Source organism: Meleagris gallopavo, chromosome 1 (genome assembly GCF_905368555.1).
Source record: "Meleagris gallopavo chromosome 1, MGAL_WU_HG_1.1, whole genome shotgun sequence".
Classification (NCBI taxonomy): domain Eukaryota; kingdom Metazoa; phylum Chordata; class Aves; order Galliformes; family Phasianidae; genus Meleagris; species Meleagris gallopavo.
Genome location: NC_139404.1, coordinates 25,042,163 through 25,065,962, shown reverse-complemented (window position 1 = coordinate 25,065,962; position 23,800 = coordinate 25,042,163).

The window sequence follows — 23,800 nt, the reverse complement described above, 5'->3', positions numbered from 1 at the left end:
ACATATTTTTTCAACTACAAGCACTTCTATAATGAAAACTAAATACACAAATCTTTTTTTTTTTTTTTTTTTTTTTTTTTTTTTTGCTCTTGACAGATAGTTGTTGCCAATGGGATTTAATGTTCAGGTTTGAGTTGTCAAGAGAAATAACCAATAAGCAATCCAAGTAGTCAGTATACAGATATTCAAAAGCAAAATGCCTGGCTTATGTGATATACTGGGAAGATTTGAGTGTATAATTAACTAACTGAGGAACCAAAGACACTTAATCTTCCCTCTAATGGCAAGTTCAACCCATCACTGTCTCTCTCTGGGGGACAAACTGTAGCTTGTTTTCTGGTCACCAGGGCCTTTGGTTGTCATTTTGCTCTTCTTATTTATCATATCCTTGAGTTCTGGCACTGCTCCTTTCATCACTACTCAGACACGGTAAGAATTAACAAGATAAACTATGGTTCATTTCTGAAACTCTATTCATCATCTTATGTATTTTTAAATTGGTACTGTTTATCTGCCTGCCAACTCTATATCACAAAATTATCTGCTTCTTTTTCAGCATGCAGAAAATGAGCGTGCATGAGTTTAAAAGATGTACACTGGAAACCATTAACAAAATCTTAAAAAAATATCAAAAAGCATCCACTTATATTAAGGCAAACTACTCATTTACATGGCACTGCATGATTCTGTGTACATGTGTGTGCGTGTGCACACATGGGTAGTATTTATGTGTATGGGAGAGAGTGAGAAAAAGCAGTGATAAGGGGGAAGCTCAGGAATAGGATGTGGAGGAGGCCATACACACTTGCAATGAGTTGTAGGTCCCCCCCAACATTCCTATGGGAGACATGGGAGAAAGCCTATTGCAGAGAGCATATTACCTTGTACGAGCAAGAGTGCAAGTATTGGAAGTATTCTTGCATTACTCCCATGTCTCCAGTGAGGGAAAGGTGACCTTAATATGGCTGAAGAAAAGCAACAAAAATCCTGTTTGCAAAGGAAACTGTGCTCACAGAAAGGCAATGAAAATGAAAAGAGGCAACTTTCAAGGCCAGAACATGTAAAAAAAATACAACACAAGAAGGTAGTAGTATCTAATGCTTTTTGTGCCACGTGCCAGGCTTGCAGACCAAAAACTGGGGCATCCAGCTGCACTCCCGGGTTTCTAATCTCTGTATGCAGAGATGTGGGACATTGCACACAGCTACTCCAGAAGCCTCAGGCCACACGTACATCCAAAATGTATTTCTTTTACATATTCATGTAAAAGAGAGGGTGTAATAGTGACTTTGTAAGCCTGTCAGTATTGTAATTGTACTTACTACACTATTGATCATTTGTTCAGCAGTTATGACTTGCCAGGAAGAAGTTTTGCAAAACAAGATTGCACACAGAAAAAGGGAGAGGGAACAGATCAACCCAGAACTAGTGGTACCTAAGTAAATACAGAGCTTGAGGTATATCCTGTGAACAAAAAGTCAAAGTGAAGGCTGACACCACTGCCTGACTTGTTCTTAAACTGTTCCTGTCACTTGTGTACAGTAAATCTGTCTGAGTTCACGGATCATTGACACCATAGACCAAAACACTTAAGGTCGCTGGTATCAAAGTAGCTGGTGTGCTTATGCACTATGGACTCAATCCTGGAAAGTTCTGGGTCCTTTCCAGCCAGCTTCAGCTGGACTTCAGACTGCTCAGCAGCTGGCAGGATAGGACTCCTTGTCTGCCTGGTAAAGATCTTTGCCATTCTGTTTGAAAAGATTGCACTCGTGTAGTAAATCTGTTTTCTGAAGAGAAAAGCTTTGTCCTTCAAGTTAAAATATTAAATAATCTTGAATGTCCATTTTTATCTAACATATTATTTGTGTGTACTTTTATTTTAAAACAAATAAATTGTCATGAGCAGAGAATAGAAAAATACTTGAGACACTGATTTTGACAGTCTTTTTTGATATGAACAATTCTAACATTAAAACATCAATTGTCTTCTGTTTAGTGAAATTAAAAAAAAGTTCTAATTAGAACTATCCAAAGGGATGAAAGAGGATTATAATATAAGTAGTGATGGGCTCTTAATACAGTGGTAGAGATGACTGATGTTATTATTTTAACACAGAAAAATTTACTGCAGATACTTTTGAGTCTAGTTGGGCATATTTGTCTATTTAGTGGAGCTATTTTCAAATACTAATTGTATCTGATATAAAGCTAACACTACAACTGATATACATAAGAGAGGCACTGTGTGTTGTCATCAGGAAAGCTGGGTAGCTCAAGGTTATATGACTGGGTTAATAGGATAAGATTCGTGGTTTAACAGTTTAACACCCAGGCTTCTAACACGCAGCCATAAAGAAGCTGAATGAAATACTACAGGCTGTCTCCTCCCAGGAAGCAGTCTTCAGGCCTCTAGTGATTGTTTCAAAAGTTAGAGACCCTTAAACGTCCTACATTTCAAAGTGTCACATTTGCACAAAGACTTGTAAGTGAAATAGCATGGAAGAGACACTCTCATGAAGGAAATCTGTGTTTAAATATTTATCTGATGGTTTTTTATTAAAAAAAAAAAAACATATTTTTTTGTGCAAGAGAAAAAAAGATAAGAGAATTATTTTCATGAAACAACTGATCTGTATCTAATCTGCAGAGACATATTAATATCAAAAATAGACTCTCTAAAAAATCAGACATAGCAAAGATTTCATAATATATTTGATTAATCAAAACCCAAACGGAAAGTTCTGATCTTCCCAGATGCTGATAAGACTTACAACTTGCTTCAGGGCATTATAAACCATGTAGCACCAAATGCTTGCATATATTTCATAACACACCAAGCTCTCGAATATTTCTGTAAAAAAAGATACTTCATTAAAATCTTACTGCTTCTTTTCCACAACTGTATTATACAGACAGAGTATCATGCACTCATTTATAAGGAGACATTTCCTGTTTTAATTCGTTAGTCTGCTATACCAGCATGTTAGATACATAACAGAAAGCATAACATTCACAAATAAGAAACAGGAGCGACAATGCTCAACCTTGCTATCTGAATGTTGAATGAAACACGAGCAAAAAAATACAGAAAGCTTTAATGTGTGCTGCTTCAGTCATGGATCCATTTTCATCCAGCCTAATTTGCTGATTTAAATGATGTTTGGCTGAGAATTACTTTAACCAGCATTCAAAATGTCTCCACAGACTATAGATTATTCTCTGAGACACACTCTGTAAGAGTGGAGAAACGGTAGAAATCCTGAGAGAAGTGGTTCTATTTCACCCAGAGATTATAACATTTGCACTGCAAGCAATCAGAAATCAGAATAACACAGGAGTAATGATGCTAATGAATGGCTGTGTTCCTCACTCAGTCAGAGTGTAAGCAGTATTTTGTTGGTGGTAGAATAGCATGAGTTACTCAGCATCCATAATCCTCTTCCTGGAAGCATGCATATCTTGCAGATGTTTTGATGTCATCCTTTGCCATTCTTTCTTATAATAAGTGAGACTAATATGTCTGTATCACAACCTTATCGGTAACAACATGTTGGAATAGAGAGAGAAAAAAGGAAAGTGGCTATGAGCTGACCTGTGAAGAACAAGACAGCTATGAATGAAAGAAACCACCAAAAGAACCAGAGCATTGAAGGAACAAAAATGTAGAAAATGAAAGTTTTTCTTGTCACTTAGTTTCTCCTTGTTTAAACATAGTGTGCAAGGTGGATGCTGCACGTAGGAACAAGCCACGCCTAGTGTTCTGCATTAATCATCCAAAGCACTGAGTCAGCTCTTTTATAAAATTAATAAAGAATTTAAGTTAGATAATAATATATGATATATTTTGACACTTCTCAGAAGGAAAAAATTGCTTCAGGTGCCAAATTAACAATATAGGAAAATCAAACCCAAGGCTGACCTCACTTGCCACTACAGCCTTTGTAGATGGTTTACGTGATGCACATGAGAGAAAGAGGAGCAGGAATGAAAAGGAAAGCAACCCAAACTGGAGCTCAAGCTTTCAGCATTTATCTTGTTCAAACAGCATGAGAAACTTGTTCATACCTTTGTCAACAGTAATGGCATTGCAAATTGTTATAGTAGAAAAAAGTTACAGTGTCCACTGGAAATAGAAAACAAGGTCCAGGGAGACATTTTAACAAAAGTATTTACTTCAGGTGTGAAAAAAATAAATCAAAGTTAGTACAACATCTCTTGTAACCCCCTAGGAAACATTATATGCAAAATAGTTTTCCATAATCTTTTTTTTTTTTTTTTTTTTTAATAATTCATAAGAGTGTCTTGCCAACCTTTTCTAGTGACTCATGGACAATGGAGCAAACCATTTTCATTTTTCAAGGTCTGGGAAAAACCAGTAAGAGTAGCAGGATATATAGTATAGCTTTTGAGATCAAGTCTTGTGTCTGCCATGCCAAATTGCAAGCAAGCAATTCTGAAGCAGGCTTAGATTTTGGTAAAAGCATTCAAAAGACTGTCTTTTCTCTCTCTCTTCTCCTCTGACCTTTCATTTCCTCTTTCCATCTCTCTGTCCCTCTTCCCACCACATCCAACCTCATCCACAGCTGAAGATGGTGACCTTGGATTGATACTACACTAAATGAAGCAAAAGGATGCAAGCCTAGTCACTGTGGTTTATCAGTAAATCTCTAATTAATTGTTCCATGCCACCCAGAATTATTGTCATTTTTATCTCCTTCAACATGCTTTTTTGTCCTTCTTTAGTCCCTCTTCCAGATACAGATTTTCCTTTGTATCCAGTGACTGATCTGCCTACCTTTGGGAATACTCCAAGTTCAGAGAGAGTTTTACATTCTAACTTCAGATCTTACATGCTGGAGATACGGGATTTCTACAGCTCTCAGTATGGTTTGCCTGAGAGATTGGTAAATTTGTACTCTGTATATGAAGAAATTAGATTCACACATTTAAAACAGCATTTCATGCATAGCAAAACATTTTTTTTTTTTTCTGATAAGAAGGTCAGAATGATCCGGTGGAGATTAAAATGAATGTTGAAGGTAATCTGATATTTAACAGGAATCAATGTAGAAACAAAACAGGAATCTTGGTTGTTGTTCCCAATACATGCTAAGTACTTACATGTATTTGATCTCTATCAGATGCTACACAAAATTGCCATTTAGAAGGAGAAAGTGCAAAGTATCTTGTGTAAATATAATACATATTAGGGAATGATGAACTGGGTCACCGTTTCAAAACAGGAGCATTTGAGTGAGATGCAGTACAAAGTAGGATGAAGGAAAGATAAGGAAAGAAGTAATGGACAAAGGAGGATTTGGTCAGGGGAACCAGTTAAAATCTGGAACGGTATAAGAGAAAAATGTTTCAGTTTTATGTGTTTAACAGAGGATCAATCTTATAGGACTTTTGAGTTTGTAATATCTTTAACTTTGATAGTTTGTAAAGTAAGGAGCAGTTCTTATTTACGTTCATCCCTAATCAGCATTCACAGGAAAATTTAGAATAAATTGTCATCAGCACCTGAAACTCAGTCAGGTGGACAAAGGAATACAGTTCATTAATTCAGCTACATTATGAGACTGGTGTATTCACCTGTCTCATCACATCTACCTTCCAGTTACTCCAGCTCTTGTACTGAACTCACTTGAAAGAATTATAAAGACTATACATTAGGCATCACCAAAATAAATGTTTTCAGATACATGAATATCTGGATAGCAATGGTGATAACGTTCCCTACTGTGCAAATTGAAGTTGCAGGTCTGCTCCTGTAACACAGCTAAGCTTAAATGTTGTGACGATGGAGACTTTCTAATTCATCAGAATTCATCAGTACTCTTACAGGAGCATGACTGATTTTTGAATCTTGCTCCAGTGAAAAGAATAGCCAAAGTCAAATTAGTTTCAAGGGGCAGGGTTCCTCCAACATGCTGTACCTCTGTAATGCTGTGTATGCACAGTTTCCTGGAAGGGAGAGCTGCTGTGAGCTAACCCCGAATGACCGCTTTATATTCTCTGAGTCCTTTTGTGCTGTCATGAGTATTATGGTGAGTAAAGTTTACCCTTGCAAGATGGAAAAATCATGTTTACTCAGTTCTCTATCTTTCTTTTCCTTCCTTTTTCTTTCTTTCTTGTTTCTTTCCTTCCTTCTTTTTCTTTCTTTCTTTTTCTTTCTCTCCCTCTTTTCTTTCTTTTTTTAATGGATACTGCATATATAGGGGTAGAAGAGATGAGAACACAGATTTAATTCCTATAATGTTTCCATAATCAATGCTTTGTATCCGAACAAAAGTGTAAAGAAGGGCATAAATGCACTAAGCTGCATTTCAAAAAATGACATTGTAATTGCTGGGACTGCCTATCTTACCTTGGCCTCAAGCATTTACCAGGATTCAAATTTATTTCAAACTGTTCTCCCAAGTCTGCCTAATTTTTTTTTTGTCCAAATAGCAGCAACTCACAGTTAGTGAACAAAGCTTCAGGATTTTTTTTTTACTTACAGCTAAATTTAACTTTACCCATCCAATAAAAAAGAAATAAGGGAGCCTTTATTATCTCCCTGGATTTCTGGGTATGATACCACATCATAGAGAAGTGGTTATTAGAGACAATGGCCTACCAAGGTGAAGTTTGTAATAAAGCCTATTATGTGGTTTCACCATTGACACTAATGGAATGTAACAGTGATTTAGAATGATTTAATGGTTCCCAGGTTGTGCTCTAATAGTGCTCTTTATATTATGATGTATATCACAAAACCTAATGTGGCTGTTGTGATATATTGACAGTATTCATGCTGTTTCATTTTTTTAGGGGAATTTTAAAAACTGTCAAAGAAGAAAATTAATAGGCTGCAACTGCTTTATTTTCAAGGGGTCTGTTTTTAAAATGTATGTGCATAAATTTCTATTTAGTGCCATTCTTAAGCTAATAAATTCATTTGCATTTTTATTCCAAAGTCATAAAAGTAGAATGCATGCATGCATGCATTTGTGTGAACGTGCCTGTGTTTGAAACCCTCCTTTGAGAAGACTGCACTGTCATCTCAAAATATGTTTACAAAATGGTGTTAATGGTTTCAAATGCTCCTAAATGATGAGTGCAAAAGACAAGCTTTCTCTTCTCATACGCTGCAAAAAGACACTAGTTTAATAAGAGGGAGACAGTAGGGGACATGACTACATATTCAGTTTAAAAACATCTTAGGTGTCCAGGCAGTTTCTAGACTTGCACCTAAAGTCTGGAATTTAAATAAAAACACAATCATCCTAAAACAGATACAAATGGAGATGTATTGGAGCAAGATACCTGCATTTTGAAATGGTTTTGAGGCATCTTAGTGTTGTTTGACCTATTAACTCTAAGGCATTTTCGCTTCACGTAGGTAGGTATTTTTATTTTTTGCATTTCCTAAATATTTTTTTCTTCTCTTCTTGCAGTTCAAAAGCATACTTCATGAAATATCATAGCTCTGAATATCAACATTCCAAGCAGTTTCCAGACACTTCAGGCTACTTCAGTGATGGAAATGATAAAATAATCTGTACCATGATGGTGACTTACCAGCAGGGAGAAAACAACAACAACAACAACAACATAATACAAAAAGGAACTTTTCTCAAAAAAAAAAAAAAAAAAAGAGTTTCATACCTGACTAATATTTACACTGTGAACATTAGAGCAAATGTTCCCAGCATTTTTACTGGTGTTTCCCCATCGGCCTCACTACTTCATCCTTTTAAAAATGAGTTTCCCTCACTGAAACCAGACAGTCCATTTGGAGGCCAAGAGAAAGGAAGAATCACGAAAACTTGATGACTGCTAACCTTGATTTCTTTATCAAACAAGGCAAAGGATGAAATCCCTATGGAGCCTGAGAGGCTGTCTCTCACTGTTGCTCCATTCAACAGCAACAAAGGGAAAATTTAGCTCCTGATGAGGATGGAACAAGGACAAGAGATGATACCAGCTGGAAGGAGAAGTGGTATGAGATAGCATTCAGGTAAGGACTTCAGAGTGCAGAGCAGTCTTTTGGTCTGTCACTGCCATAGCGAGAGCTCCTCAGGAAAAGAGAAAACATCTTCCTGTGAGCCATCATTTTTGGGGGGGCTCAGAAAAGTGTGCGTGCTTTGCCAAATTAATGCAGAACTGATGCTCACTAATTACAGGGCACTAGCATCATAACTTTGTCATATCCTGCTTCAGGTTAGCTTGCATCAGACTCTTTTTTTACCTGAGAAAACACCACCTTGTGATAAAGCCACTTGGGATGAGGTCTGCTGGGATACAGCCAGCTGTCTCCTGGTGGGATCGTGGTTTGCGCTACATGTGCTACAGTGTCACGGCCGGGGAATTCAGTGAGTACAAAAGGACAATTTCCCTCTTCCCCTGATTCACCCCCTAAAACTGTCCAGAAAATCATAATTTTTCAAGTGTAAAGGGTATGTACAGGCTGGAAAATGGTTTTATAAATAGAGCCTTACATTGAATAATGACTTTGGGGCACTGAACTGAGAGAGGACAGGCAGAATTTTGGAGAAAGTCATTTGTTTTTGACACCGAAGTTATTTCAAAGTTATAAGCAAGATATTTCTCAGGAGATGGTCTCTCTTTCCTTTTTGTATAGCATCATCCCTATGGAGAGCTCTGTGGAATCATAGAGAACAAAATTAGGCAAAGTGCCTGTTATATAACCTCTTCATTTTCTAAAAATAATGGGAGCATCGCTATCACCTGAGCTTCTCCCTCCTTCAGTTTATGCTCAGCACCTGGAAAGTGGGGTTGGGAAATAGTGGAGATTGCATAACGAAATATAAAAATCCTTTTAACAGCAATGCACTGAAATTTGCATAATTATTATCCCATTTTGACTTTTTAACTTTAGAGAATCTATGTGGGTCAGTTTTTCCCTGTTTTAATTAGCAAATTCAAAATAACAAAAAATGGCAATTTCCTTCTTTCAAGCTCAAGTGGACTACTCAGCCTGTAGCAATAATTATATTTTTCAAATGTGAGGTGCCTAATTTAAAATACAAGATTCCCAGTAGTTGCAGAAGTTTTAAGGACAAGAAGTGACAGAAGTGAACCTTTTCTTTGTATTGCTTCCCAGATGAAAGTCCTTTCGGAGTATAAACTTAGTACGAATTTTGTCACTCATGTAAATAAATTTCTGTGTCAATATTATTTATTGTAAAATATTTTACCCACTAGGGTAAATGAAGAACAAGACTTTACTAATCAGATTACTAGCACGCTTATTCTAATTTATACCTTCCACGGGTAGCCTTTAAGCCACAGTTGACCTCTTATTTTTTATATTAACTGGAAACAATTCATCAAGTGAGTTACCCCTCTCCTTTCAAATCCACTTGTATTACTAAAAGGTTGAGTAAAGACCTCTGGGGAACAAGGGCAATTTTTGACATGGATCTCAACAGATTAAACTATGCAGGGACAATATAGAATACATTGGAGCAATAACATTATCACATCATAGCCTGATTGAGAGGCATTTCCTTGCATTTTTGTCCTTTTACCATAAGCCAATAGTAGCCACAGGCATTTGACTGGAGAGCCCGGAGGATTGACAGGCCTGGCAGTCATTACACGCTGGATTGAATACTAGATTACTCCAAAGTGGCTCAGGGTCAAGGATCAGTGTGTTCCCTTTTGGCACTAAATGACTTTAATATCCTTACTGTATTAGTCAATTACTTTAAAGCTGCTGCTCTCCGAGCTCTCTCTGCCCCCCTGCAGTTTACTATGGACATTTGAATTGCTCCCATACTTAACCCACACATCTGCTTTTAGCTGTCAAAAAAATAGTGCTACCACTGGAGCTATTGACAAAGCAATATGAAAAGAGATACTTGCTGTTGGTGTCAAGTGGCACTTTCTTTTCATTGTTTGTTTTAAACAACTTCAAAATAACTCTACAGAGAAACTGTTCCTAATTCAGGAAGAGTCCAACTCCATTTTGCAGCCTACCTTTAATCACGTATTAACCTGACCAAAATAAGCAGGAGTGAATTATCCTGTCTTTTTGCTTAATTGTTTATGGGGGAAAATATATGCTGTCCAAAGAGCTGAAGTTCTGTAGAAAGACATGTAAAAACATGCATGCTTTAAACTCTCACTTGAATTTCACAACAGTCACAGTGACTCCAGCAAATTACACTGCACCTCTGGATTTATTGGTGCAACACAGTGAAGAATTTTATATCATGGCCACTGAACATTAAAAGGTCTGGCTTGGCTTGGTGTTAAACCAACATGTCTAGATTAAATATGAGCAGAACTGATCTGAATTTTAAAACTGCTTGAAAGTCATGTCTTTAGTGTTTTAGTGAAAGTGATATCACTGCACATGAAAGCACATCTGCGTGGTGGGGCCCAGCCTGTGAGTGGTGATGTCATTAGGCTGCAAAAGCAGCTCAGGACTTCACAGCTAGGTACATGCAGAAATGATTTTCCCTTATGAATATACCCATTTCCATCTGTGCAAGGGCAAACGTGCACTCATTCTACCAGAAGAGCTATCATCTTAACAGTTTGGTGTATCTCTTGCAAATAGGCACTTGCATCTTTTTCCTCTTCACTTACTAACTTGTAACATGGGTGTAAGAACTGGTTGTTTGGTTATTCTAAAAAGTACAATTAGTGTTTTATAGTGAATAAGACTATATAAATTGCTGAGTGAATTGGATTGATCTACTTTATGGGCAGTCCAGGGATCTGTCATGTCAGTATTACCTTCCTTATCCTTCAGAGAAATGTTGAATATTAGGATATTTAATACCAGCAGCGAGGTCAGACTATTCATTTACTATATGAAAATGAAAAGACAAATTTTGACATACATGGTAAATGAAACACAGGTCATTACTGTTGGGAACTGTAAAAGATCTGACATCCTGGCTACCCAATGCTTTTTGTCAGGGAAGTGTCCGCTCAGACATGTTTGCTGAACACAGGGCCAAAGGAGATATAAATCTACTGCACTGTGAGCCTCTGGAAGGCTGAGGCAGGATCAGAGATTTTGTAGCTCCCAGCTCCAGCAGTCTTTGCGATTCACTTGAAATTAAAATTGCTGTGTTAGGAAGCAGATGAAATGGCAGTTTCAATAAAATAATGAGTCTTTAATTGTCTGTCCATGTTATTCACTGTTTTTGAGGATTTTTACATAGGAGAGCAGGAATATTGCCAGGGTTAAAATGCATGCACACCTGCATTTCTTTTGATAGAAAAACCCCACATCTTTATATGATGAGTCCCAAGTTTTGCCATTTCAAGGAGATATTACATGTGTTTCCTGGGAAGGCAGACAGACATGTGGACATTTCGTTCGCAGTGTGCCTCAGCTCAGCAGCTAAGCATAATGAACGGTGCCTTGGGGAATGCTCTGAATAATTGTGCTAATTTAAAATTTAGTCAGCAAAGGACCTTAAAAAACTTGATACCTCTTGGTAATGATGCATCATTAGCACTTTTCATTCATTTATATTTTGTTGTGTTTAGGGATTTGGGTATTCAGGAGAAGAAAGGTAGTCTGACAAGAGAGTGATTGAATCAGCCCCCTTGATACCTGGGAGTGACAGAAGGTGAAGTACTGTAGCTGCAGTTGACAACTACTTTAATATGAGCCACTTATAAATATTTACAATTCATAAGTCAATGATGAGCTTGTGTATAGCACATAATACCATAAGTATTTAGTATATTTGTTTGGTGGCTGATCATTAGATTGGACGTGGCTCAGTGTTAAAGAGTTATAGAAACATTTTCAATTAAGAGAGCTTCATTTGGAGAGCTATGCAGTGCACAGCTTTGACAAAAATAATTCACATGATACAGGTGAATTCGCACTTCTAGAAAACTGAAGAACCATTTTTGCCTTAATCATGAGAGTAAAACATCCAGCTGCAGTGCAATAACATACGTGAGTAAGATTAATAGGAATTGGCTGTCAATGATTTATTTGGCACAGATACCATGGAAGATAACATATGGCCTTTTTGCAGTACAACAGTAAGTATATCAAAATCTAGTCTTGAAGCTGTGAGTCCTATTTACGGCCCAAGATATAATTTTGCTGGGGATATAATACCTCGTGTTAGGAAATTCTACTAATAAGTTGATTTTGTAAGCTAAATGAGACACCTCAGCTACATGATTTTGATCTGACTGCAATAAAAGATCAAGCTCTCACCAGGCTGACGGGTTGAAAATGAAGCACCTATTGACTGACAAATTTCAATATTTTTTGTTCAAGACAGACAATTATATGCAAACTTTTTTTTTTTTTTACATAAATATTGTACACTGTTCATAAGGGGATAAAAAACAACCAGCACCACACTCCATAAAACAAAGTCAAGTAAAATTAAAAAGCTTCCAGAGAATGCATCCTTCTTTTTTCTTTTTTCTTTTTTCTTTTTTTTTAAGAAAAGCTGAAACGTCTGTACTTTCCTGTACTACTTTTGGCAGAGTAATTATCGTCATTGCTATCTCTTAAATACGAGTGCAAGGTGCAGTAATGAGTGCTAAATATATTAATCAGTGGTGAAAACTAAATTGGAACATTCTGGAGCATATGCACTAATACATAAAAAGAAAAATAATCCTCTGTTTGCACAGGTAGAGCATATAATAACTTGTTATGCTTGTTTGTCGAAATTTCTGGTACTTTGGATTTCATTATCCCTACTTTTTAAATAAAATAAAAGAATATAAATGACCACTGGGGATGGATACTCCTTTCTTTCCACCCTCATTGGTAATGAGAGAGACAACACCTCCAGCCATTATCCCTTCCAGCGCTGAGTGGGAGTGCAGTTAACTTTGATGGCATAGAAGTAAGTACATTTTTTATTGCATAGGAAAAAAAATATGTTGAGAATAACCTATTCAGTTTAACATTTTCACAAAGTAATTACACATAAAATTAGCTAACCATCAAAGTTTTTAGCGACTTTTCCCCGTCATATTAACTGAATATATACACATTTCATCTTTAAGTTTAGAAAACTTATTTTAACCTGGCAATATCCTCAGGAGCATTCTTTAAAAAAAGAAACAAAAAACAAAAACAAAAACTTTTTACTTGTTGATAATTTTAGGTTTTCAAACCATAATTAATTTTTCAGGGGCTAATGTAAAAAATCAATCTGTAGTCTCTCTTGTGTTTGTACAATGCAATCATTCATTAATGCAGCTTCAAATATCAAAAAAAGTGGTCTGTTTTCTGTTTAACTTGTAAGCCCTTTTGTAATTGCATTGTCAGAGTCCTCTTGTCATGGATCATACTCAGGTATGTAAACAACATATTAACTTACTTTGAATGATGGACAATCTCGTAATTTTTACTTGTAAAATGACATGTACAAATCAAGGAGCTAAGGCATGGAAAGGAACATATTTTGGTCTTGTGACTAATGGTAACCTGGTGCTATTGAATTACTGAACTGTGTCTGAGAACTAATGAGAAAAATTTCCCAGGGGAATCTTTATCCAATGCACTTGGAGAGCACCTTGGGGACTCATTCCATGTCTGTCACCTTTCCCGTCTCATTGACACTCAGCTTCTTTACCACCATTACACTGTGCAACCATTTCACTTTACACCTCACGATTAGAATATTAAAAGGAGAGAATACTACACTACTTGCTCCAGATAGCAGAGTTGTTTTTGACACTTAAAATAGAAATTGTCACTGAAATATCACAAGGACATGACTATCTCTAGCTCCAGAGCTCCAGTAGAACATTTAAAGCTCAGAGCTGTAATATTTTTCAGCTAATTATGTATTTTATTATATTTCTGAAATTGCTTGTTTCCTAATTTCTTAACTAATAATGAGAAATTTAAGGACATGTTATGTTGTGAAGACCACACAAATGATTTCTGTTAGGTAAAATTTTCTCCTGCCGTAGTAGCAATGACTGAGTCACAGCTATTGATTGTATAATGATGAGTTTCCTAAATGAAGAAATAGAAATGTTGTTAGCAAAAATACAGCATTTTACATGTGACAAACGTTTGGTGAAGACTGAAAATGCAAGGAAAAATCTTGACTTGCTGTAAATTGTGTTAGCTCCATTGACTTAAGAGGAACAGCGCTGATTTCCCTCAGAGAGAATTTGTCTCATATATCTTACATCTATATTTAGAAGAGCTTTGGTACATCCCCCTAGGACCAAAACCTACCCTCCTCTGGAAAGCTTCCTCACTGAAGTGCACAGAACTACTCTCATGAGTAAGAATGGGGAGGATTTGGCCTCAGGGAATAAAGCTCAGCTTACAAAAAAAGTTTGAAAAAATTCAACTACGTTTTTAAACATAAAAAGAGCTCTAATTTCACCTGGTTGGTGACTTCAGAGAGAAGTTAATTAAAGGCAATAAAGAATTTTAAAAGTGAAGGGAAAAAAAAAAAAAAACAACAAATTAGAACAGCAGGGGAAAAATAAGTTTTCTAATTATATATAATGAGGAGATCTTCTGTACAGTGCACGAAGCAGATGTACACCTTTTCTGAGATATCTAGACCGATGATTTCGGCAGTGTGGCCTAGGATGCTACGCATATGGACAGCTGCATGGACACGCTGTGTGAGTAGTTAGCCAGATGTCTGTGGGGTTTTTGTACTGACTGAGAAATAGTGAATGCATTGGACTATTGGGCATATGACTAGCAACCATTGGTCATTTTAGTCACTTTGTTTTGTTTCTCATGCTTACCTTAAAAGTGGGGAAAGGTGTGAAGAGGAGATTATTTTGGCAAGCCTGGGGAAGAAATAAGATTGTATACTGAGTGTGATTTTATTTGTCTGCCCTAGAAGATATTTCCAGGGAAGTGGAGAAAATGTGCACTGATCCCATCTCAGTTCTGAAGCTAATGGGATTTCTGCTACAGACTCCAACAGGACAGTTTCAATGTAGCATTTTTTCTACTGTTTGGCATTTTCCTCCACTGAATTCAGCCACTGACATGGTGGAACTAATATTTCCTGAAAACATTTAAACTCACCTGTCCCAGCCTTGTAATACTGACAGTTCCATCCTTCATTGTTGACTCAGTAAATACACTTTGTTCTAAATGAAATAAAGATGCATTCACAGGGATGCAGATTTTCTAGAGAATTCTTTCCCGTCCCCATTAATCCCAAGCTTCAGAGAAGAGATAAGGGACTACTGAAAGATTGACCTAAAAATTACAGTATTATTGATAATATTTAGGGAATGGAAAAGACCTGAAAAACAAGCTCTGAAAGAAATTATCAGTCCTTTCATGTTTGGTATAAGCCACTGATGGTGTGAGCAATATAGTGATGATGATGAATAGAGAAATAAGGTGTTGATGGTCTCTTACACATTCCAAATCTTCTGAAATCAGAAATGTTTTAAGTCTCATTTGTTTTACAGGACTGAATTTAATTAATTAGAATCAGGAACAGTCATGCATGTCTGTGCAAAGTGAAGACAAAACACTTCTGCTCAGATGGTCTTCCCTGCATCCATTTTGAATGGGGGGAAATAAATGAATAAGAAGCAAAGCTGTGAAGATAAGATCTATATTACGAGCTGTAGTCTGTGCACATTTAGCTGTCTAACTATTTGTTTGAATTTCAAGTCACTGGACATTATTGCAGGTTCAGACTGAAATTCCCTTATCTATGCTTCTGCTTTAGCTAGTCTGAGATCCACCATGCATGAATAGAATGGCAAAGAGGAAGCTAGTTTTTGATTATTTTAGGAAAGTTTATGCTTTTTACTCCAGCTTCATCATATGATATTTGAAAACATTTTTTATTACTCTGTCTACTTAACTTCTTCTACTCTTTCAATATATTGGCTTATGTAAAAATGTTTCCTTTAAAAAAAAAAGGTATTAATATATAATTTACACATTCTTGTCTCTTCTTTAAATTACAAAATACAATTATCTTAAAATTATATGGATTAAAAGGAAAACACTCCATGTCAATACCTACAAGTCAATACTTATCAGGAGATAGGTTTTGAAGTGCATTTCTTTGTCTTTCTCAGGAAGATAATTATAAGTGTGGCAGATGGTGAAACTTTTAGATTCAGCTTTGCAGGGACTACATGAAGCAAGTACTTAATTCAGTGTCATGCCAGTGCTGCTATGGGCAACAAGCCATTTAAGTAGAAGTTGGGATTTAATATATGTTTAAACTTTTTCTCTGCAACCTTCCTCCCACCCATTAAACTTCTTACAACTGGTTCTTACAGCTTCTAAAGGCTAGTTTTTGATTGAGAATTGATGACACTTTAAATCCTCCTGACACTTCAGATACCAAAACCATAGGCTTTCTCATGTAGCAAATGCCATAACTAAATTCTGAAGGCAACTGTTAATTTTGTGAATCTTTTCTAGTACAATTTAGACTTTCAGAAACAGTGTTGTGATTCATCATTCAACATTTTACTTAGCCAACTTGGACTGATGTCAGGCATCAACATTAAGTAATTTCTGTGTAACTGTACCTATACATGCATAGATCTAGATGTACTTCAAAGTTGAAGGGAAAAATAAGTCTCTTAGGGTCAAGATAGTTCAAATGTATTCCTCCCACTTCCACAGATCTGCGTGCAATTTTCCTTAAGTTCAAGTAGAGATGTGTAAATAGAAGTAGCAGAGTGTCTGATCCATCACTATATTCTAGATGGTCTCACTGCTTCAGATCTTTTTACTAAAGTTAGTTAATTTTGAGTAATCCATATTTTCTTTTGAGAAACTGTATTAAATGAATATGTACAGGGAAAGCCTGAATACTAAACCATTTCAAGCACCTTAGTATCTGCCTTACAAAATAGTGTTGTGGTGGGCAGCAGAGACAGGAATTCATGCTGCGTACTGATGAGAGAAAAAGCTGACCTTGAACATTTTCAGATTTTGGGAAGAAAAATATTTTATTTATAACTATCTTTTTGGGGGGAGGGGCAAAATTTCAAAGGCTGTGTATTTTGTACCTTTTTTTGCCTACCTAGATAGAGTGCTTTGAAGGAATCAAACCACAAAGGTCTAAACACATTTTACCCCTCTCAAAATCTTTCTCTGCAGACCCCAGGGTGATTTCTGAACATCTACTTATTCTTTAATATATGATTGAGAATGTGCAGTGAAACACTAATGTAACCACTTTTTAGTGCCATGAGCAGGCAGGTCACGAAAAGCTGGCCAATAGGGTAAATACAACTAATACGGCAGAATTCAAGGGGCTATGATTAGCACTATTTATCTGTCATTTCCTTTCAGTCCTGAAGATTTCTTTGCACTGAGCTCAGAGCCTTACATTTACAGTTTGGATCATTCTTCCTGGTCTAGTTTGTCACAATCATTGAAAAGTTCTGCTGTAGGTGACTTTGATGGTCAGTCAGCGCCAAAGCAAATGCAAGGTATATGTTTACAGTCTCTTTTTTATACATGTCTGGGGCAGAAGAGCTATTGAAAGAGATTACTTCTCACCCACACAGAGGGTATTCCTTCAATGTCACAGCAGAGGTCATTGACAGGGCAACACGGAGAAGACAGCTTTTGAAAAGTGAGCTAAAGTTTTCCATCATGTACATCCAACAACTTTTCTCAAACACTTTCAGGGAAAATATTTTTAACCCTTTTATAATCATCAAATGTAAATGCAAAAATATCTACTTAAAACATTTAGCATAAGCAATAGGATATGATGACTGCAGATATAAACACATGACATAGTAGTCCCACTGTTACGGTAGCAGCTGGAAGTATACATCATTTTTGCATTTTAAAAATAAATATTTGTGACTGCTAATCTATTCCGTGAAGCTATATAATTTCTTGTTGATGTTGCTATACTGACCTCTGCAGGCTTTGGAAGTTTGGAGCATTGTTTACTGCAGTGACTGCTGTGACCCAGTATGCAGCTGAGTGAGCTTGCAGCCCTCAGACACTTGTGGGCCAAGATGGCTTTCCAAGGGTTTTAGCTCTTTTTTGTACCAAATAACAATTTGTAAAAGAATTTAAAATAATGACTTGAAAGTAAGTGTTCATGATCTTCAGATAATATTAGTTTAGAAAAAAAAAAGAAATAAAGTGAAAAAGTTTGTATTCAAATGAGTTCTTTGCAAACATGGGGTTTTATGATGTGATATGGTAATTAAGAAATTACATGTAATTCCTATTAATGGTTGTGCAAAGCTTGTCTTTTTAAATATATGTAGGTCGCTCCAAAAGTAATGCCTTCTATTTATTTCCTTGGAAACTACAACAGATATAAGGAGCACAATAACACCATAGATAAAAATTTCAGCTACAAAATTCTTTTTTTTTTTTTTTTTAACATAGTCATCACCATTAGCTGATTCGCACAGATGAGCTGATCAAAGTGCTCTTCATTTTGTGGTGAGACAGCTATGCACGGCCATCCAGAATGTGGCCTGTCCTTCACATCAGTGTCAGCATTGTTAAAACGTATCACCCACCACTTTACTGTGCTTACATCCAGTGTTTGGTCTCCACAAACATTCAGCAAGCATTGATGAATGTCAGTGAGTGCCATTTATTCCACATGGAGGAATTCAATGACACACCTTTGCTCCGTGCATTCTTCCATATCAGACGCCATTTTGTCAGACTGCCCCTCTGCTACCATCTGTCACATGACAACAAGAAGTAATGGAAAACTGGTGAGAAGATTCAACCTCTACTGCTATACCACCAATATCCCCCTCTGACTTCATGGACCAAAATAACAAAATAGCAGACATTATTTCGGAGCAACCTGTGTGTGTGTGTGTGTGTGTGTGCGCTTTATATTTAATTCAATTCACCTCCTAGATCTAGTTAAATGGAAAGTTGCATATGTTCAGTATAGGTTTTATATGTTTTCTCTACAGGGACAGACAAACTTTAGTATGAATAGTGATACCTTAATGATAAAAACTCCTCCAGTTTGTTCAAGTATATTGAACTAAATTAATTTCACATATAAAGTATAACGCATGTGTTAATGTTGGTTATTTTCTTTTAAATAGTCACTGCATTTCTGGAGTTAAGTGAGTTCCTTATATTTATTCATGTTCAAATACAATTTTTCAATTAGAGTCTGACACTTCTTTTATACATATATATCATTTTTGTAACTTATAGTCATGTTTGGCTGACATACAGAGCTATGCCCTATACCTTGTTTATGTTAGAAACAAAGACTCTCTGAACTGCAGCTCTGTTTATAACTATTTGTGGTTTAACAAATGACAAAATACAGAAGACTTAAAAATCTTGGTCTGGAAAAAATATCTCAGTCTGGTTTATGTTTTCATCTACTTTCCCCACATTTATTGATTTTGTTAACTGTTTCAGCCATTCACTGTACACTTCTCTGACCACATTGTAGTTATGTTGTATTCAGGTAACTGACATCTGAAGAAAAACAAAACATACCGGATGAAGTCCTGACTCTTCTGAAAGCTCCCATTGACTCTAGGAAAGTCAACAATTTTCCCATAGCATTTTTGTCTCTCTTGCTTCATCCTCAAAATTAAATGCTGTCCTGAACAAACTCAGTGTTTATCTAATTAATCTTATTCTATAATAGACTGAGCAGTTATGCTCTGAGACATACAGACATACGGACGTTTCTATTTCCTCTATTTGTGGGGGAAAAAGGTTGTGCATTTTGGTATGGATTATCACTCATACTGGATTAAATTTTCAGTAGTCCAGTACTGATAACTGAGTATTGCCAAAAACTGGCTAAAATAGGGAACATTCGGTGGGAGAGAAAAACAAGGATGGAAAGTTGCAAGATTCTTCTTTAGATATTTGGCTTAACATTCACTCCCTCTTTTTTTTTTTTTTTTTTCCAGTTTTTAGAATTGTCAAAACACATGATCTGATGTGAGTGAAGATATTGTCTGAGAGCAGTAAAATTTTGACACTATTATTCCATCTATCTGCTGCAATTAATATTACTGAAGTCTCTAGTCCATAATCTCTAGTCCAAACGCTGGTTGTCCACTTGTTCTGAGCCAGCCATTCCCCACAGTGCTCAGAACTGTGGAAAAAGGAGCAATGTGCATTTACAGATGGCCTAATCCAACCATTGTCATCCAGATCAAAATTAATGCTGGCAATGATAATAAAGTTTCTATAGAGAAAAATTCTAGTTACCATCATGCCCCTGAGGCACTTTTAAAGACTACATATAGCTTTATGCAGTATGCCAAGACACTTCAGAAGCATACCTAATGTTCCCCAAACTCAAAATGAGCATTTAGTCCACAGGATCAAACTAGGGATAATCTGAGGTGAAAAATACACAAATGAATATATGATGAATTTACGTCCTCAGCATCAGCTGATTTTATTCTGGAGATGTGCTTTTTTCATTTCATGCTATTCACCAAAACATTGCCACACTGCCTTGCTCACTTAGTCACTTATAAAATATTACTGGAGTTTGAGATTAAACCATCATGTCTTAATAATTATGGACTATCCAGTGCTGATGAGCAAAGTTAGGCTCACTTTAAATCACCAGGAAGTTTCTTCTAGCCTAGCAGAGTAGGAAAGGATGTCTGGAAAGGGAATGTCCCCCAAAAAAGTCAGCACATGTTTATTGCATTCAGGTGATGTAACAGCAGTGATTATTTATGGTAACTGTCAGTCTATTCCCGTACCTGATCACAGTGTCTACACTGCAAAATGAAGCACCAACGAACTTGAAATAGCTTTATGGATATATCCATGTTGCCACATTTTTATGTGACACAGAGAGGCTTTGATTTAGCAAGATGTTTTCTAGCTCTAGGACTCTGTGCACACTTAATACCTTTACTATCAATGACATCCAGGCCATTTCTCTGTCCCAGGCACACGCCGCACAAAAGGGAGTTAAATGTTTGAGGATTTTGTGTGAATTTTGCAGTGGAGGAGAAAAACTGCTCTGAGTGTATTAGCAGTGTCCTCAGTGCATACTTCAAGTTCTCATGTGTAAATACAAAGCAAACTTGAAAACAGAAAATCTCTTCTCAGCACACTAAGTTAGTAACCTAGAAGCACCCTAAGTACAGGCATCAGAAGTTTAGCTATGGCAGTGTAATTCACCAGACAAGTGATGATGCAGCTTGTTTTTCAAGACATGCCATGAGTCTGTTGAAATGTTCAGTTAAGAGCCGACTATTTAGCCAATAGGTTGTAGCCAAGTCAGGAAGACCACTGAAATTCTGGATATGAGACACTTTTTTCTATGTGAGACACATAGATCACACAGCAAATTCTAGAGATCTGCAGAAACACAGAGCTCATTGTTTTGAAATATGGCTCTTCATGTACTGATCCCACCTGGGCAACAGGTTTGAGCAGTCATTGAAGCCTTCTCCTGTCCATCATTCTTTACTGATTGGTGTTCAAGTCAGACCCAGTCTGTAATGCAAATAATCATTCTGTGTTATATTCCCACATTTTCCAGTTTTCATGGAAATTTAGGGCAGGATCATGGCCTGATTCTGTCAATGTAGAGACCATAGTTTTGCTTTTGTCCTAGAAGTTTATAATTTGTGTTCATTTCACATTTCCTCTGTGAAAGCAGCTAAATGGGATGTCAACCCCTTTTAATTTTGCTAAGTGCAAACCTTGTTACATTGGGCTTAATCTCCCATCCTTCCTGTGACTTGTAAAACTGGAGCTTGACCATTCAAGACTGTGACATCCCAGCAGGCCCCTCCGGGGCACCATGTCAAAAGGTATTAGCAGAGGAACCAAAGCAAGCGTCAGGGCACACAGCCCCAGCTGCAGTACCTGGACACTGGAGCCCCATGACACCACAAACCAGGTGATTTGTTTACTGAGCATGCAGTGAGCATACAGCTTTCCACATGTGCCTTTACAACTAAACTGTACTACAGTAGCTCTAAAAAGGCTGTAAAATAGCATCTTTGCCTATTTTCCTTATTAAACTCTCTTTTCTGATGGGGGTATAAAAAACTGTCAGTGTCATACCAGATACACTTCATTGAACATAGTCTTACACAAAGAAGCTTTAAGTTTCTTTATGCTATTGAAGTAGTGCAAAACAGACACAATAGGGACTATGCTCTGCACCTTTTTAAAGTCTTTCTGCTGATATTTATGCAATAGACTGTATTTGGTACCTCATTATTGTTACAAGCAGAAGCATCACCCAACAGTTGCAAAGACATTTTTTTGCATACCTCAGAGGCTGAACTGATCCAGTACTTCTGAGACACTGGGCATAAACTTTTTCCACTGATGTTCTTTGATTTGCAAAGAAAAAAATAACTTCATAGAATGAGTAGTGTGAATATAGACTTTGCACTCTACTGCAGCTAACAGTAATGGTATGCAGGCTACAATTTAAGGAGAACTATTAGCTTTTTGAGATGTTGAATTACTGCAGAGTATGCAACAATAATAATACAGGAAAAGACAGCGCCCTAGTGGGTTGAAACAAAGAACACAACACAGCCTTATGGTATGCAGCCTCTGTAGTAACACTTTTTTTTTACACAAAAAAGTTCCTTCCTGGGGAGCATGGTTGTTATACATTGACACTGCATTCTTCCTGCACAATGGCCTTGATTTGGTGAAGTACCTTATTCACACATGTCTCTGAGCAATTGAACATTCTCACCTGAGTGAATACAGCTGTTCATGAGAGAGCTCAAAGTTGGGCCCATTCTTTAGACTTCACCTGAGTGTAGCCTCTACAATTTAAATTTTGACACAGGTAGTTAGAACTACTTCAATTCCATTTATCAGTTATGACTCTTTAAAAAAAAAAAAAAAAAAAAAAAAAAAAGATTTTTATTAACTCGTGCTTCTTCCAGTAGATTTATATTCTGTCTCTCAGGAAAGACAACTGCAACCTTCACAGACATGAAAGACAAGCAAGCTCTCCATCCCAAAGTTTGAATAAAATTCTACAGATACATTCATAACATCGTATCTGGCTCAGAAAAGTATCAAACTTGTATTAGCAGCTAAAAGATCTCTGCAGTGGTTTTACCCTTTCTGATATTTTTGGTTAGTCATGAGCTTTTGTTGATCTCATTTTTTCAGCCAACTGAATATTCTCTTTGTCTGCCTATTTTGCTTTGGAACCTATATAAATGTTTCCAAGGGATCTTGTACTTTAGCACAGAAGATGAATGTTGCATAGATAGAATATTCAGAAAATTTGGGATTTGCAGAGTTGTGTTATTAGGTGCACACATAGGCATCACAATTTGCAATACATCTTACAGAGAAATAGCAGACTTTCATTATTTAACAAGAATTGTGCAAATACACAGCCCTCGACACCATTCATGAATTAATCAAGTGCACAAGCACCTCTTATGAGGACTTCATATCAAGTAAGAAACTCGCCTAGGGATACAGTACTAGACCCCTACAAAAGACCCCTACAAAACTCATTAATAGAAACTACATCTTCCAATTTTAAATTTAAATTTATGATAGAAAAAGAAACAAGGTGCATCAGCTTATCACTGGACTCAAATTAGAGATGATATAATGCAGGAATTACAAAAGTTTTAAAAATACACATTTTAGATTTAGACAGCACCATTCCGACAAGACAATTTGAAAAGCAATTTTGACAGTGATGCAAATATTGTTTTGCCAGATACTTATTTTGGGTACAAAAGGCTTCATTTTGTTGTCATTACTGACATGTTTTTCAATATATCCCAGTAAAATTGAGAGAGCATTTAAGTAGGACAGGTCCATTGTGATCAACTGCCTGCACGTCAAGTTCATATACAAGGGAGCTGC